The sequence below is a fragment of the Dendrobates tinctorius genome, unplaced genomic scaffold (genome assembly GCF_039654945.1).
Source record: "Dendrobates tinctorius isolate UK_male_01 unplaced genomic scaffold, ASM3965494v1 ptg000029l, whole genome shotgun sequence".
NCBI classification, from domain to species: Eukaryota; Metazoa; Chordata; class Amphibia; order Anura; family Dendrobatidae; genus Dendrobates; species Dendrobates tinctorius.
The window spans coordinates 42,796,147-42,811,181 of record NW_027361697.1 but is presented as its reverse complement, the minus strand read 5'-3'; the positions used below and the strand labels follow the sequence as shown (position 1 = coordinate 42,811,181).

Sequence of the window (15,035 nt, the reverse complement as noted above, 5' to 3'; positions counted from 1 at the left end):
TGCCTTCAAGACATTCTATCCATATGTCTAGTAATTGTGGTCTGCAGCTTTTGTATTCCAGAAGGCCCATCATGAAGGTCAAGTCTGGAAGTTGCGGCATGCAATGAATACATAGGTTTTATGTTATAAAAAGTGACTATAAAAACAGATGAATGGATATGAAGACAATTTCTTTTTACCTAAAAGGGTCATTACTTTTATGAGGTTCAAAGTTCTGGGGTACAGCAAACATACACAAAATATTGATGGCGCACACATGGCTATTCAGTCTTCTGCACTAGTGTCCTGCAAAGAAAATACATTTAACAGCATGTTCAGCAGGGGATTATATGCTCCTGGGGTAAGGCCAACTGATCCCAGTGAATCGCAGGTTGAAAACTAAACAAACTTCCAGGCTCTGTCCCTGCGAAAAAGCAAAGCAATGTCAACCAAATGCATACTAATCCTATGCCAATCATCAAGTAAAACACGGTGGAGCAAAATAGGCTGAATTCAATAAGAGGTGCGCTAAGCTTTATGAGTTAGGAGTATCTTTTGAGGATACAATGCGCTAGAAATAGCAATCTACTCCCTTTAGCTAGATTAGACTTCTTTTATAATTTGTCCCACCTTCTGGCAAGTCCCACTGTTTATTTAAAAAGTGGCAGTGCTGAAAGTTTTTTGAAAAAGCAATGATCCTGGCTATTTAACCCTCTCAATGCTGCAGTTAATAGCAACCTAGGGATCTACTGTATTTTTTGGACCATAAGGCTATGTGCACACGTTGCGGATTCTGCTGTGTTTCCGCAGCGGTTTTGGCCCTGCGGAAACGCAGCAGTTCCGCAGACATGGTACAGTACCATGTTATCTTATGGCATTTCAAAACCGCTGTGCTCACGCTGCGTTTTTTTCCGTGTGGTTTTGCTGCGGTTTACAAACCTCAGCATGTCAATTGTTTGGGCGGATTCCGCAGCGGTTTCACACCTTTAACATAGTAGAGGCGTGAAACCGCAGGGCAAAATCGCAGGCTAATCCACAGGAAAACCGCAGGTCACTTTACCTGCGGAACCGTGTGGAAAAACCCACAGGTTAATCTGCAGCGTGTGCACATAGCCTAAGATACAGTACTGGCAGTTATAACATGGCAGTTAGACAAGGCAGGAGACAGGTAAGACATTTATATACATCTACTCCCTGTACATTTGGAGTACAACAAATATATACCATATGCATTTGTGTAATTTATATCCTGGTCGCTGCATTCAGACACATCCACCGCCCTGGCATTAACTCTATACACTCCATCCATATCGGCCCCTCGCTCCTTTCCTCTCCTATGTATAGCACTCATGCTCTTTTCACATTGTTAAATTGCACAGATCCAGTCAGTCCCACCATTCAACATAAGAGACGCTCTCACAAATCACTTAACCATCTGCTCACTCTTTCTATCCTCCTCCAAGTCGCAGGAGACATTGCTCCCAACCCTGGTCCCCCATGTTATAGAAAGTCAAACCCCCCCAACTGCTACACTCAGAAACCCCTCTAATCTTATTAATATTCCCTGCATGCCATCTGTCTCTCTTAATTGTGCACTTTAGAATTCTCGCTCAGTGTGTAACAAACTCTCCTTCACTCATGACTCTTTCCTTTCTAATTCTCTTAACCTCCTGGCTCTTACTGAAACCTGGATCCAGCAGTCAGACACTACCGCTGCTGCTGCTCTTTCATACGGGGGACTACATTTCTCTCATACCCCAAGATCAGACAATATAGCAGGTGGTGTTGGTCTGCTTCTATCTCTAAAATGAACCTTTCAGGTTATCCCTCAACTACCCTCACTAGTCTTCCCCTCTTTTGAGGTCCATGCCGTCAGACTCTACATCCCCTTCTCCATGCGAGTGACGGTGGTGTATCGTCCTCCCGGCCCCTTCCATCAGTTCCTGGATCATTTTTCCACTTGGCTTCCACATTTTCTCTCCTGTGACATCCCTACCCTCATCATGGGAGATTTCAACATCCCCATTGCTCTTCCACTCTCCCCATCTGCTACTCACCTTTTATCTCTAACCTCCTCGTTTGGCATTTCGCAGCTTACTAATTCTCCAACGCATGAAGACGGAAACTCCCTCGACTTGGTCTTCTCTCGGCTTTGTACAGTGGATGATTTTGCAAACTCCCCTCTCCTACTCTCTGACCACAATATTCTTTCATTCTCTATCAAGAACTGCCAGGCTGCTCAGGTCACCCCCACTGCCCATACTTATAGAAACATACAGGCCATTAACACCCAGAAACTTACGAAGAACTTGCAGTCTTCATTGGCCCCTATCTCCTCCCTCTCATGTCCTGATTCTGCATTGAAGCATTACAATGAAACACTTCAAAGTGCCCTGGATGAATTTGCACCCCCTATAAATAGAACACCACAACACAGACAGCGACAACCCTGGCACACCCTGCAAACACGTTTCCTGCAGCGGTGCTCCAGGTGCGCCGAACGTCTGTGGAGAAAATCCAATCTACTCGAAGATTTCATCCATTATAAGTTTATGCTTCGAACATACAATACTGCCCTTCACCTCTCCAAACAAAACTATTTCAACACCCTCATCACCTCACTGTCCAATAACCCGAAACGTCTCTTTGACACTTTTCATTCTCTACTCAACCCAAGAGTACAGGCCCCAACCACGGAGCTCCGAGCTGACAATCTGGCCAATTACTTCAAAGAAAAAATTGACCAGATTTGACAGGAAATTATCTCCCAATCACCTCATACCATGCACTGTCCTCCCTCCCCCACTGCATCTAGCTCACTCTCTGAATTTGAACCAGTCACAGAAGAAGAAGTAAGCAGGCTCCTTGCATCTTCTCGCCCTCCACTTGCACCTGTGACCCATTTCCATCACATCTCCTCCAGTCCCTTTCCCCTGCTGTCACCCGTCACCTAACTAAAATATTTAACCTCTCTCTCTCTCTTCTGGTGTCTTTCCCTCCTCATTTAAGCATGCCATCATACATCCACTACTTAAAAAACCATCCCTCGACCAAAACTGTGCCGCCAACTATAGACCTGTCTCTAATCTTCCCTTCATCTCTAAACTCCTGGAACGCCTGGTCCACTCCCGTTTGATCCGCTATCTCTCTGATAACTCTCTTCTCGACCCTCTCCAATCTGGTTTCCGCTCTTTACACTCTACTGAAACTGCCCTCACTAAAGTCTCTAATGATCTACTAACAGCTAACTCAAATGGTCATTACTCCATGCTAATTCTCTTGGATCTATCTGCAGCATTCGACACTGTGGATCATCGGAGTCGATCACTGGCTCGCTCTTGACATCTGCACCTCAAAAACATCTCTAGAATTCGACCTTTTCTTACTTTTGACTCTGCAAAAACTCTTACTGTATCTCTTATTCATTCTCGTCTCAACTATTGTAACTCTCTTCTAATCGGTCTCCCTCTTACCAAACTCTCCTCTCTCCAGTCTGTCTTGAATGCTGCAGCCAGGATCATATTCCTCACCAATCGTTACACCGATGCCTCTACCTTGTGCCAATCATTACACTGTCTACCCATCCACTCCAGAATTCAGTATAAACTTATTACCCTCATCCTCAAAGCCCTCCATGGCTCAGCACCACCCTACATCTCCTCCCTTGTTTCAGTATACCACCCTACCCGCACCCTCCGCTCTGCTGATGACCTGAGGTTAGCATCCTCAATAATCAGAACCTCCCACTCCCGTCTCCAAGACTTTACACGTGCTGTGCCAATTCTTTGGAATGCACTTCCCAGGTCAATACGATTAGTCCCCAATCCCCACAATTTTACGCGTGCCCTGAAAACGCATTTATTGAGACTGGCCTATCGCCTCAACACATTAACCTAATCTATCCCTGTGTGGCACAGCCAAAAGTTTTACCATAACCAGGTTCCCCGCATCATGTTCCCACATGCTTTATGCATCCATTAGCCCTCTGTGTCTGTACTGTTACACACTTAACATTATGGCTGGCCCATACAATCAGGGCAAATGTTACCACCCACCTTTCGTGCCTACCTCTTTCCTCATAGATTGTAAGCTTGCGAGCAGGGCCCTCATTCCTCTTGGTATCTGTTATGATCTATGTGATTATTGTTATGCTGTAATGCTTATTGTCTGTACAAATCCCCTCTGAAATGTAAAGTGCTGCGGAATATGTCGGTGCTATAGAAATAAAATTTATTATTATTATTATTATTATTATTTTTATTAAGACGCACTTTTTTTCCTCCAAATTTGGGAGGAAAGTGTTGGATGAGCCTTATGGTACGGATGTAACGTGGGGAGGGGGCAGCGGCGGAGTGGGATTGCACTTGGATCGCACTCGCAGGAGGCAGGAAAATGTCACCGCTGCAGGAATCCAGCACTGGGGAAACCACATGGTCCCGATGCTTAAAATGAAGGAATATGAATTATCCGCTTCTCCGCCCACTTGTCTGCGCCAAGCAGTGAGCAAGGGGCAGCAAATGAATATTCCTTCACTTAAACAGCGGACCCACCTGGTTTCCCCAGCGCCGGATTCCTGCAGCGGTTGGGGAGATCGTGTTTCCGGTGGAGAAGGGGGCAGGAGCAGGCTGCCACAGGAGGGATCGCATACCTGACAGCACAGCCTGGGTCCTGATGATGCTGAGTGCTCCCGTATAGGACCTGTGTGAGGTCATGAAGATGGCGGGCTGGAGCATCACATGACAGTACATAGCCCTCCCTCTTCATTATGTCATCAGGTCCTTCTGGCCCCACACAAGAATCTGCAATCTTCTTCCTCTTACATGACCTGTGGAGAGGCAATAAGAGGGAGAGCTCTGTGCGGTCATGTGATGCTCCTGCTCTTCTGTACCTCACCACAGCGTGGCAGGCTGGCTGCGGGACCTGCACTGCTGGTACAAGTAAGAATTAATTAAAAGGTTAGTAATTACAACACATAAAAAAGCACTCTGCCACTCCTGTGATAAACTATAATTCCCAGCATTCCATAGGATCTGCAGGACATGCTTGGAGTTATAGTTCTCCCATGGGATATTAAAGAAGCACTCCAGTGTTATTTTTCATTGCTGGAGTGGTGCTTTAAATATAAGCCCTGTGCCCCCATTCTTATACTCACCCTCCAGTGTCTTCATATAGTACTTTACAGACACCAGACTGGTCCCGCAGCACCATCTTCTACCCGTAGCTTCCAACATAATAACATACTATTATATATAATAACACCACATATAATAATATGTTATTTATGTTATTAAATATTTTACCACATTTTTTGCTTCAAATTTTTTTCCCTATTTTCCACCTCTAAAACTTGGATGCATCTTATAGTCCGGTGCTTCTTATAGCCCGAAAAATACGGTAGATATTGTTAAGAAGAAGTGGTATAATCGGTTATAACTCGAGTATCACAGCGCTCGGATTTACTCGTCACTCAGTGAGAAATGAGCAGCGCTTGATGTCAAACTCAAACCCCTACCCTGCATATTTGGTGCCTGTTACCCAGCAAATAAGCATGCGGGGATTGCCTGTGAGTCACTGTAATGCTGTAGCCATCTTGGTTGTGGCATTACTGTGATTGGCTGGCCGTCTGATATCAGGGATTATAAAAGGACAGGCACCGCCCGACTCAGCACACTGACGTCATTGCACTGCTCTGTGACACTTTGTATCGGATGGAGAAAGTGCTTGTCTAGGTCTGTGTGTGCACAGTATAACGAATCAGAGGCCTGTAGTGTTGATACTAGTGCTGAAGCTGAGCCATCATACTAACAGCTCTTCTAAGGGCTAATCATTTGCTTTGCTGTTTGTACCACATACAAGCTGCATTTAGCCTAGGGAGTAAGAGAGAGTCACAAGAGCAGGAAGAGTGACAGAATCCAGTCTGTAGACAGTGATTAGGTCTGTGCAGTATGTTGGCAAATATATAGCTGCAGCTCTTTTTGTAGGGGCTCAAAAAATTGAACATATTTTGAGATCCTCTTTTGTGTTATGTACCACACCCAAAAATTATTGAAACATTCTCCTGGGCTACATTTCTCAGCCATACACTATTACGTAGTGTGGAGTACATTTCTGTGATTTCTAATACTGAGAAAAAGCTTTTAAAAATTTTGTATGATTCCATATCTCAGCCATATAGTGTTACATGGTCTATAAACATTTCTGTGATCTTTAAAGCTGATATAAAGCTTTTGAAAATTTTGTAGGCTTCCATTTCTCAGCCATACATTGTTCTGTGCAAAAAGTTCTGTGATCTCTAAAATGGAAAAAAAACTTTTTTTACATTTTGTAGGCTTCCATTTGTCAGCCATAGGCCGGTTTCACATTAGCGCATTTTCAGCGCGCGCACGGCCGGGGGTAGCTCCGCCCCCGAGCCGGCTCTCTGCCCGGCGTGCCCGCCCCTTGCCTGTAGCGCCGCCTCCTAGCGGACGGCGGCGCCTGCGATCGGCGCACCCTATCTTTAGCATAGGGTGCGCCGATCGTGCGCAGGTCGTGCGCTAGTTGCGCTTTGACCTGCGCTGCGCACTTATGACGGTGCGCCGTGCGCGCCAAAATCCGAAAAGTTCGATTTTGGCGCGCACGGCGCACCGTCAAAAGTGCGCAGCGCAGGTCAAAGCGCAACTAGCGCACGACCTGCGCACGATCGGCGCACCCTATGCTAAAGATAGGGTGCGCCGATCGCAGGCGCCGCCGTCCGCTAGGAGGCGGCGCTACAGGCAAGGGGCGGGCACGCCGGGCAGAGAGCCGGCTCGGGGGCGGAGCTACCCCCGGCCGTGCGCACGCTGAAAATGCGCTAATGTGAAACCGGCCATACAGTGTTACATTGTCTGTGAACATTTCTGTGATCTCTAAAACTGAAAAAAAGATTGAATTTGATTGTCATCCATACGGTTTTGCATTATTTCTATTACATTATGGTGTAGTAAACTTCCAAACACCCATTTGATTGCTGCAGGTGACCAATTTTTTTCTTTTATTAAAAGTAAGCTTGGTTTAAAGAGACCAAGTAATTACAAAATCATAATGGGAGATGGAAGTGCTGATGATCTGCACACAGATGCTGAGGATGTGAGGAAGGTGCAACTACACAAGTGGCTGAAGAACAAGAAACACACGTACAGTGGGGCAAAAAAGTATTTAGTCAGTCAGCAATAGTGCAAGTTCCACCACTTAAAAAGATGAGAGGCGTCTGTAATTTACATCATAGGTAGACCTCAACTATGGGAGACAAACTGAGAAAAAAAAATCCAGAAAATCACATTGTCTGTTTTTTTTTCATTTTATTTGCATATTATGGTGGAAAATAAGTATTTGGTCAGAAACAAGCAATCAAGATTTCTGGCTCTCACAGACCTGCAACTTCTTCTTTAAGAGTCTCCTCTTTCCTCCACTCATTACCTGTAGTAATGGCACCTGTTTAAACTTGTTATCAGTATAAAAAGACACCTGTGCACACCCTCAAACAGTCTGACTCCAAACTCCACTATGGTGAAGACCAAAGAGCTGTCAAAGGACACCAGAAACAAAATTGTAGCCCTGCACCAGGCTGGGAAGACTGAATCTGCAATAGCCAACCAGCTTGGAGTGAAGAAATCAACTGTGGGAGCAATAATTAGAAAATGGAAGACATTCAAGACCACTGATAATCTCCCTCGATCTGGTGCTCCACGCAAAATCCCACCCCGTGGGGTCAGAATGATCACAAGAACGGTGAGCAAAAATCCCAGAACCACGCGGGGGGACCTAGTGAATGAACTGCAGAGAGCTGGGACCAATGTAACAAGGCCTACCATAAGTAACACACTACGCCACCATGGACTCAGATCCTGCAGTGCCAGACGTGTCCCACTGCTTAAGCCTGTACATGTCCGGGCCCGTCTGAAGTTTGCTAGAGAGCATTTGGATGATCCAGAGGAGTTTTGGGAGAATGTCCTATGGTCTGATGAAACCAAACTGGAGCTGTTTGGTAGAAACACAACTTGTCGTGTTTAGAGGAAAAAGAATACTGAGTTGCATCCATCAAACACCATACCTACTGTAAAGCATGGTGGTGGAAACATCATGCTTTGGGGCTGTTTCTCTGCAAAGGGGCCAGGACGACTGATCCGGGTACATGAAAGAATGAATGGGGCCATGTATCGTGAGATTTTGAGTGCAAACCTCCTTCCATCAGCAAGGGCATTGTGGCTGGGTCTTTCAACATGATAATGATCCAAAGCACACCGCCAGGGCAATGAAGGAGTGGCTTCGTAAGAAGCATTTCAAGGTCCTGGAGTAGCCTAGCCAGTCTCCAGATCTCAACCCTATAGAAAACCTTTGGAGGGAGTTGAAAGTCCGTGTTGCCAAGCGAAAAGCCAAAAACAACACTGCTCTAGAGGAGATCTGCATGGAGGAATGGGCCAACATACCAACAACAGTGTGTGGCAACCTTGTGAAGACTTACAGAAAACGTTTGACCTCTGTCATTGCCAACAAAGGATATATCACAAAGTATTGAGATGAAATTTTGTTTCTGACCAAATACTTATTTTCCACCATAATATGCAAATAAAATGAAAAAAAAACAGACAATGTGATTTTCTGGATTTTTTTTTCTCAGTTTGTCTCCCATAGTTGAGGTCTACCTATGATGTAAATTACAGACGCCTCTCATCTTTTTAAGTGGTGGAACTTGCACTATTGCTGACTGACTAAATACTTTTTTGCCCCACTGTATGTAGGACACATAGGTTCCTGTCCCACTTTGCAGGGAGGCACAGTACATCACTTCTGAAGCCACAGCAGTGTGAACAGATGGTCGGTTGGATAGCAGATAATGCTTCCAGCAGGCTTGGCAGCATCACCCAGTCTTCCACACACTCCAGTCTCAACAGCATAGAATACACTAGAACACTCTAAGAATCTCCTTGCAACATCATTTCTTGATTGTGGCCTCTCAACCTGCGTGCTCCAAGAGGGACAGGAGGACATGCTGGTTAGTGATGCACAAAATTTAAAGCACACAAAAACATCACGGTGGGGAATGACAAATTTGGGATAAGTAGGAAGATGATAATGAGACACAGTTGCCGCTAAGTCTTGTTCTTTTTAAGTAACAAAGTCAGGCGGACTAGGGTTCCGTGATGGAAGACAAGGTGGTGGATGACAAAGTCAGTGACCCAACCTGAGAAGAAGGCATGCATAGCGAGGCCAACAGTACTGAGGGGGAGAGATCGGCGCCACTTAAACAAGGGACAAGGCGGGAGTGCTTACACTCTTGCATTTCTCCATGAAAGAGTTGTGTTCTCCAGTTTGGGACTTTTTTAAGGAGAGCTCTGAGACTAACAAAATGACAATTTGCAATATGTGTCATGCCAAGATCAGCAGGGGCATGACCACTAAGTACCTAACCACCACTAGCATGATCAGGCACATGTCATCTAAGCACCTAACTTGCACATTCTGACTTACCATCATCAGGCTCTCCCAAATCTTTGTCCCAGCTTAGTGTGGCGCCCCCAGGAGAATGGTTGCCACAGTGGCATTGCCTTCCTCCTAGGGAGAGTGATGTCATGCCTGAAAGCAATGAAGGGTCTCTCTGGCAGTTAACCATAACATGCAACACAGTTCCCACTCCGGGACGGCAGAGGGAGCTCTGAACCAATACTAAGGGGAAGAGCTTCTCTCTGGGGGCCAGGAGGGGAAATAAGTCAGTTAATGTGAGGAGGGCGTCATGTGCAGACGTGGAGGAGAAGATCTGGGTCGACTGAGGAAAGTGGAGAGCTCAGTCCTAGTGATAGCGCATGATTTGGAGCCTGGTATCCAAGGGTGTATAGATGCTAACGGTCCTGCTGTAGAAACCAGAGGAATCGGAAGCTGTAAATGCTCTATTCCCACTTAATCCTCGGAGGCACAGCAGAGATGGGTGAGCCAAGAGAGATAGAAGGCTACGGCTGTCTGCCATGCGAGTGGAGTGTGGATAACATCAGAAAGGAGGAACTCCAGTGTAACTCAGTACTGGGAGTACTTCATTGAGAGCGCTAGTAAGGAGACTGCACAACCCATCTGCCAGAGTGATTCCTGATTTGCTTCCAGGCAAACCAGCTCCTGTGCCATCTGTACTCAGGACCCTGGACTGCCTTTGCCATGTAAAGGTAAAGAAGCTGCAACCTATTGTGTCCTTGCTTTCCTGCTGCAACCTTCCCGGCACTGCTACATCTCTGTGCCTGACACTGCACCTTCCTTCCCAACACCCACCTACACTGCCCTGGGACTACAGCCCTGCCTGTGGAGGGCTATAACATCATTGCTGCACTACACCATCTGTCCCAGAAGATCTGTCTGCAGCATCGGCTTAACATCTGCCGAACACCACAGGTGGCGTCACGAATCATCTATTCATAAACTTTATTCCATCACTTCACTCCCTTACATGGACGCCCAGGGCCACGGACCAGGTCACCACTAATGTGACTCTTCCCAGTGAAATACCGGCCTGGTACCGAGTACCCCACGGCCCTGGCGAGTGAGGGCGCTCCATTAGTGTACAGCTGTCCCTACCCAGACCATGGAACGAAAAACAAAGTTTCCAGCCATGCATCCGCAGACCCAAATGCTAAATGGGCACATTTCCAGGCAGCTTACAGTGGAATTGTTGCCATTTAGGCTGATAGAAACTGAGGATTTCCGGCAACTCAGAGCGGCAGCCATACCTCAGTACTCGGTCCCCAGCCACCACCTTTTCTCCCAGTGTGGTGTCCCAGCCTTGTACCAGCACGTGTCCAGGAACATCACCCAAGCTCTTTAAAAAGCATTTACTGGCATTGTCTACTTGACAACCAACATCTGGACAAGCGCTTGTTGACACTTATGCTACATTTCAATGACAGTACACTGGGTGAACATTGTGATGGTTGGGGCCACGTCACACCCTGGCATGGCGCATCTGCTCCTGACACAGAGTATTGCTGGCCCTATTTCTAACAGGGCTTCCTCCATCTCCTACAGCAGTTCCTGCACCCCCTCCTGCTCCTCCTCATCCTCCATCTCCGCTCTGATATCTCAGAGCATGTCATCCACATCAGCCAGAAGCTGAAAGCTCTGCAGAAGTCCCTCAGCAAAGTGGCAATAGGCTCTGCTGAAGCTAATTTGTCTAGGAGACAATCCATACACAGTTTCTTAAAGGAATAACAGACCAAACAGATTTGTGGTTTTTGCCGCTTAACCTCCAGCCAGGCATAGTCGTGTGTGATAATGGTCATAACCAGTTGGTGGCTGTGAACCTTGGCAAGCTCACACATACAACAAGAAAACACAGAATAATAGATTTACAAAAATACTCTGCAATAAAAAATGGCAGTAATCAGCAAGTGCTGATAACAAATACAGGGTATTTAGTCGATACTTTTTTTGCGCAAAAAAATGTACACCAAGCTGCTCCACCACGTCAAGGTAACCCCTATCGAAGCAGTCCCTATCTAATGTATTAAAAACCTGAACATGTGAACAGTGTCTAATATGAACAGGATTCAGACAGGCCGCTCCCTAGTATGGGCTTGTGGTCTGAGACAGCTCTTATGTGCATGTCACACAAGAGAGGGGTGGGGTCTCCCAAACCATGCTAAGCAAGGGAAAAAAACGGATTAAAAACACACATGTGACATGCACAAGTGTGAACACGTCGATCAGACAATGCTTACACCATCCACTAACTGAGATACAACAAGAAAACACAGAATAACAGATTTACAAAAATACTCTGCAATAAAAATTGGCAGTAATCAGCAAGTGCTGGATAACAAATACAGGGTATTTAGTTGATATGTTTTTTTGCGCAAAAAAATGTACACCAAGCTGCTCCACCATGTCAAGGTAACCCCTATCAAAACAGTCCCTATCTAATATATTAAAAACCTGAACATGTGAACAGTGTCTAATATGAACAGGATTCAGACAGGCCGCTCCCTAGTATGGGCTTGTGGTCTGAGACAGCTCTTATGTGCACACGTCACACAAGAGAGGGGTGGGGTCTCCCAAACCATGCTAAGCAAGGGAAAAAAACGGATTAAAAGCACAGATGTGACATGCACAAGTGTGAACACGTCGATCAGACAATGCTCACACCACCCACTAACTGAGGCCGGTTTCACATTTGCGCTTTATAGCGCAGCGACGGCCTGCGCACGGCTGCCGCTAAGCCTCGCCCCCTGCCGGCTCCCTGCCCGCCCCTTCCGGTCATCGCCGCCTACTAGCGCACATGGGCGCTTGCGATCTGCGCACCCTATCTTTAGCATAGGGTGCGCAGATCGTGCGCTGGCAGTGCGCTAGCAGGATTTTGCCGTGCGCTGTGCACTTTTGATGGTGCGCCGTGCCCCCCGAAATGCAACATGCTGCGTTCGGCGCACACGGGCGCACCTTCAAAAGTGCGCAGCGCACAGCAAAATCCTGCTAGCGCATGGCCAGCGCACGATCTGCGCACCCTATGCTAAAGATAGGGTGCGCAGATCGCAAGCGCCCATGTGCGCTAGAAGGCGGCGATGACCAGAAGGGGCGGGCAGGGAGCCGGCAGGGGGCGGGGATTAGTGGCGGCCGTGCGCAGGCCGTCACTGCATTATAAAGCGCAAATGTGAAACCGGCCTGAGATACAACAAGAAAACACAGAATAACAGATTTACAAAAATACTCTGTAATAAAAAATGGCAGTAATCAGCAAGTGCTGGATAACAAATACAGGGTATTTAGTCGATACGTTTTTTTGCGCAAAAAAATTTACCCATACTTGGCAAACGCTCTCAGCTTGATAGTTCAGCAGTTTCTGAAAACATACCCAGATTTGCCAAATCTTCTGGTCAAGGTACGCTGCATGAGCACCCATTTCTGCAGATCGGCTACAGCTGTCACCGCTCTGGCATTGCTGCAAAAGCATATGCAAGTGCCAGCTCACCACTGACTGGTGTGCGACATTGTAAGGGGGTGAAGCATAAGAAGGACAAGAAAGGGTTTACCTCCTCTGCTCCATGCCTGGAACCATATAGCTGCGCAGTAGGGTTGCCAGGGGAAGACTCTTGGACCTGGACCGACTGCATCATGGGCCTGTCAGTAGCAGTGGGTGCAGGAAGTTGTGCTGCACAGGAAGGAAGAAGGTCAGAGAGCGGGAAGACAGAGCACGCTGAGTAGAGAGCAGTGTGTGCAGCTGTCAGGACAGGATGCAGCTGCACTCCGGGGAGGAGAGAGAACTCCCATTCTGAGGGTAAATACCAGGGGACTACACAGAAAGACTGCAGCTCGTGACTGTGTGGAGCCAGAGTTTGCAGTGACAGCAGAGGTGTGTCCTGACTCTCATGCAGAGACTGTGCCCTGTGTAAAGACTGTGCCCTGTACAGAGACTGAGGCCCGTGCAGAGACTGTGACCCAGGCAGAGATAGTGACCCCCGTGCGAAGCCCTGGTATCCGTGGTGTTAGTGCAGAGCCCCTGCATGTATCCGGGAGTCAAGAGCAACCACCGATGAGAGATGCTTGAGATGCTTCACACCGAGGTCGACGATCCAGACCAAAGCACCCACAAGACAGATGCAAACGTGAGTGCTGGGAGTGAAGAAGAGTGGGACACCTGTCCAGAAATTGCCCTACCAGAGAAAGGTGGTGGCAGAGATACGCTCACCTCTCAGAGGGTCCTGCTAATTGGAGGGAGCGTCGCCCCTGGAGAGAATGGTACGGCGGGAGAAGGAGAGTTCCACTCAGAGCAAGACAGTGTTATGGTGTCAGACACCGAGAAATAGTAGAGAGGATGTCGACTGTCCATGAACAAATGTCTGTACTGTCCCGACACGTGGAGGCTGGATTAGAAGATCCCCAACCTGGGTCTAGAGGACACGACGATGAGGTTCGACCCGAAGAGGAGGAAGAGACGATTGCCCGAGTAGCCCATCGAAGTGAGTTACTAATAGGCCCACCACAAGCTTCTGACAAAGGAGAAGAGGTGATAAGAGTTTCTGAGACACACGCTCCTACAATTCTGGTCAATGAGAAGAAGGAGCCGCTAGTGTCATTCTCTGAGATGAAGAATGTGCTGGCTGTCAGCTCACAAGATCCTGGCTGGACAGAGAAGATGGAACAGCTGAGTGAGACAGGGAGTGTAGCTGAGAAGCCCTGGGAAGTGATGTCTGCAGAGTCCGGCTCGGATGGTGAAGGTTCCCCCTTGCATTGTCTAAATCCATCCAGTCCTAGTTTTGACGAGTGTGCCCCTGTCAAAGAGGGGGGGAGCTGTGCAGAAGAGTCACTCGTACTAAGCTTCCAGACCGAGGGACCTGAGCAAGAAACCCCTGAGGTTGTTAATAACGACAGAGGAAGGGACGAATCGTCTACTCAAGCGGCTGCTAGCAGCAAAGCAAAAAGGAAGCGGAAAAAAAGAAGACTAAGCCAAGTTCTTCAGAAGTATTTTCCTCTGCGGCTGATGAAGATGAGGAGGAAGACAGGGATATCTTCGACCGGCCCACTTGAAAAATTTAGAACAAGAAGAAAAAGAGGAGTTGTGAAGGATGTGGGCAGTTGTCCGTTCTCGGCAGAATATAGTGGAGTACGACGACCTCTCGCCCGTGGAATGGCGAGATTTAATCAATCAATCAAATTTATTATCGCCAAGTACATATTACATATACACTCACTGGCCACTTTATTAGGTACACCATGCTAGTAAGGGGTTGGACCCCCTTTTGCCTTCAGAACTGCCTCAATTCTTCGTGGCAGAGATTCAACAAGGTGCTGGAAGCATTCCTCAGAGATTTTGGACCATATTGACATGATGGCATCACACAGTTGGCGCAGATTTGTCGGCTGCACATCCCTGATGCGAATCTCCCGTTCCACCACATCCCAAAGATGCTCTATTGGATTGAGATCTGGTGACTGAGGAGGCCATTTGAGTACAGTAAACTCATTGTCATGTTCAAGAAACCAATCTGAGATGCTTCGAGCTTTATGACATGGCGCATTATCCTGCTGAAAGTAGCCATCAGATGTTGGGTACATTGTGGTCATAAAGG

At 47.2% G+C, this 15,035-nt stretch overlaps 1 long non-coding RNA gene across 1 annotated transcript in view; it reads right to left on the bottom strand.

Annotated features, from left to right (window-relative positions):
- Positions 1-268: 268 nt before the first annotated feature.
- Positions 269-15,035, bottom strand: part of LOC141085979 (uncharacterized) — a 41,501-nt gene continuing 26,734 nt past the window's right edge. Inside the window, exon 3 of the long non-coding RNA XR_012231450.1 lies at positions 269-403. This is a non-coding gene — a long non-coding RNA (uncharacterized lncRNA). The remainder of the gene's footprint in view (positions 404-15,035) is intronic.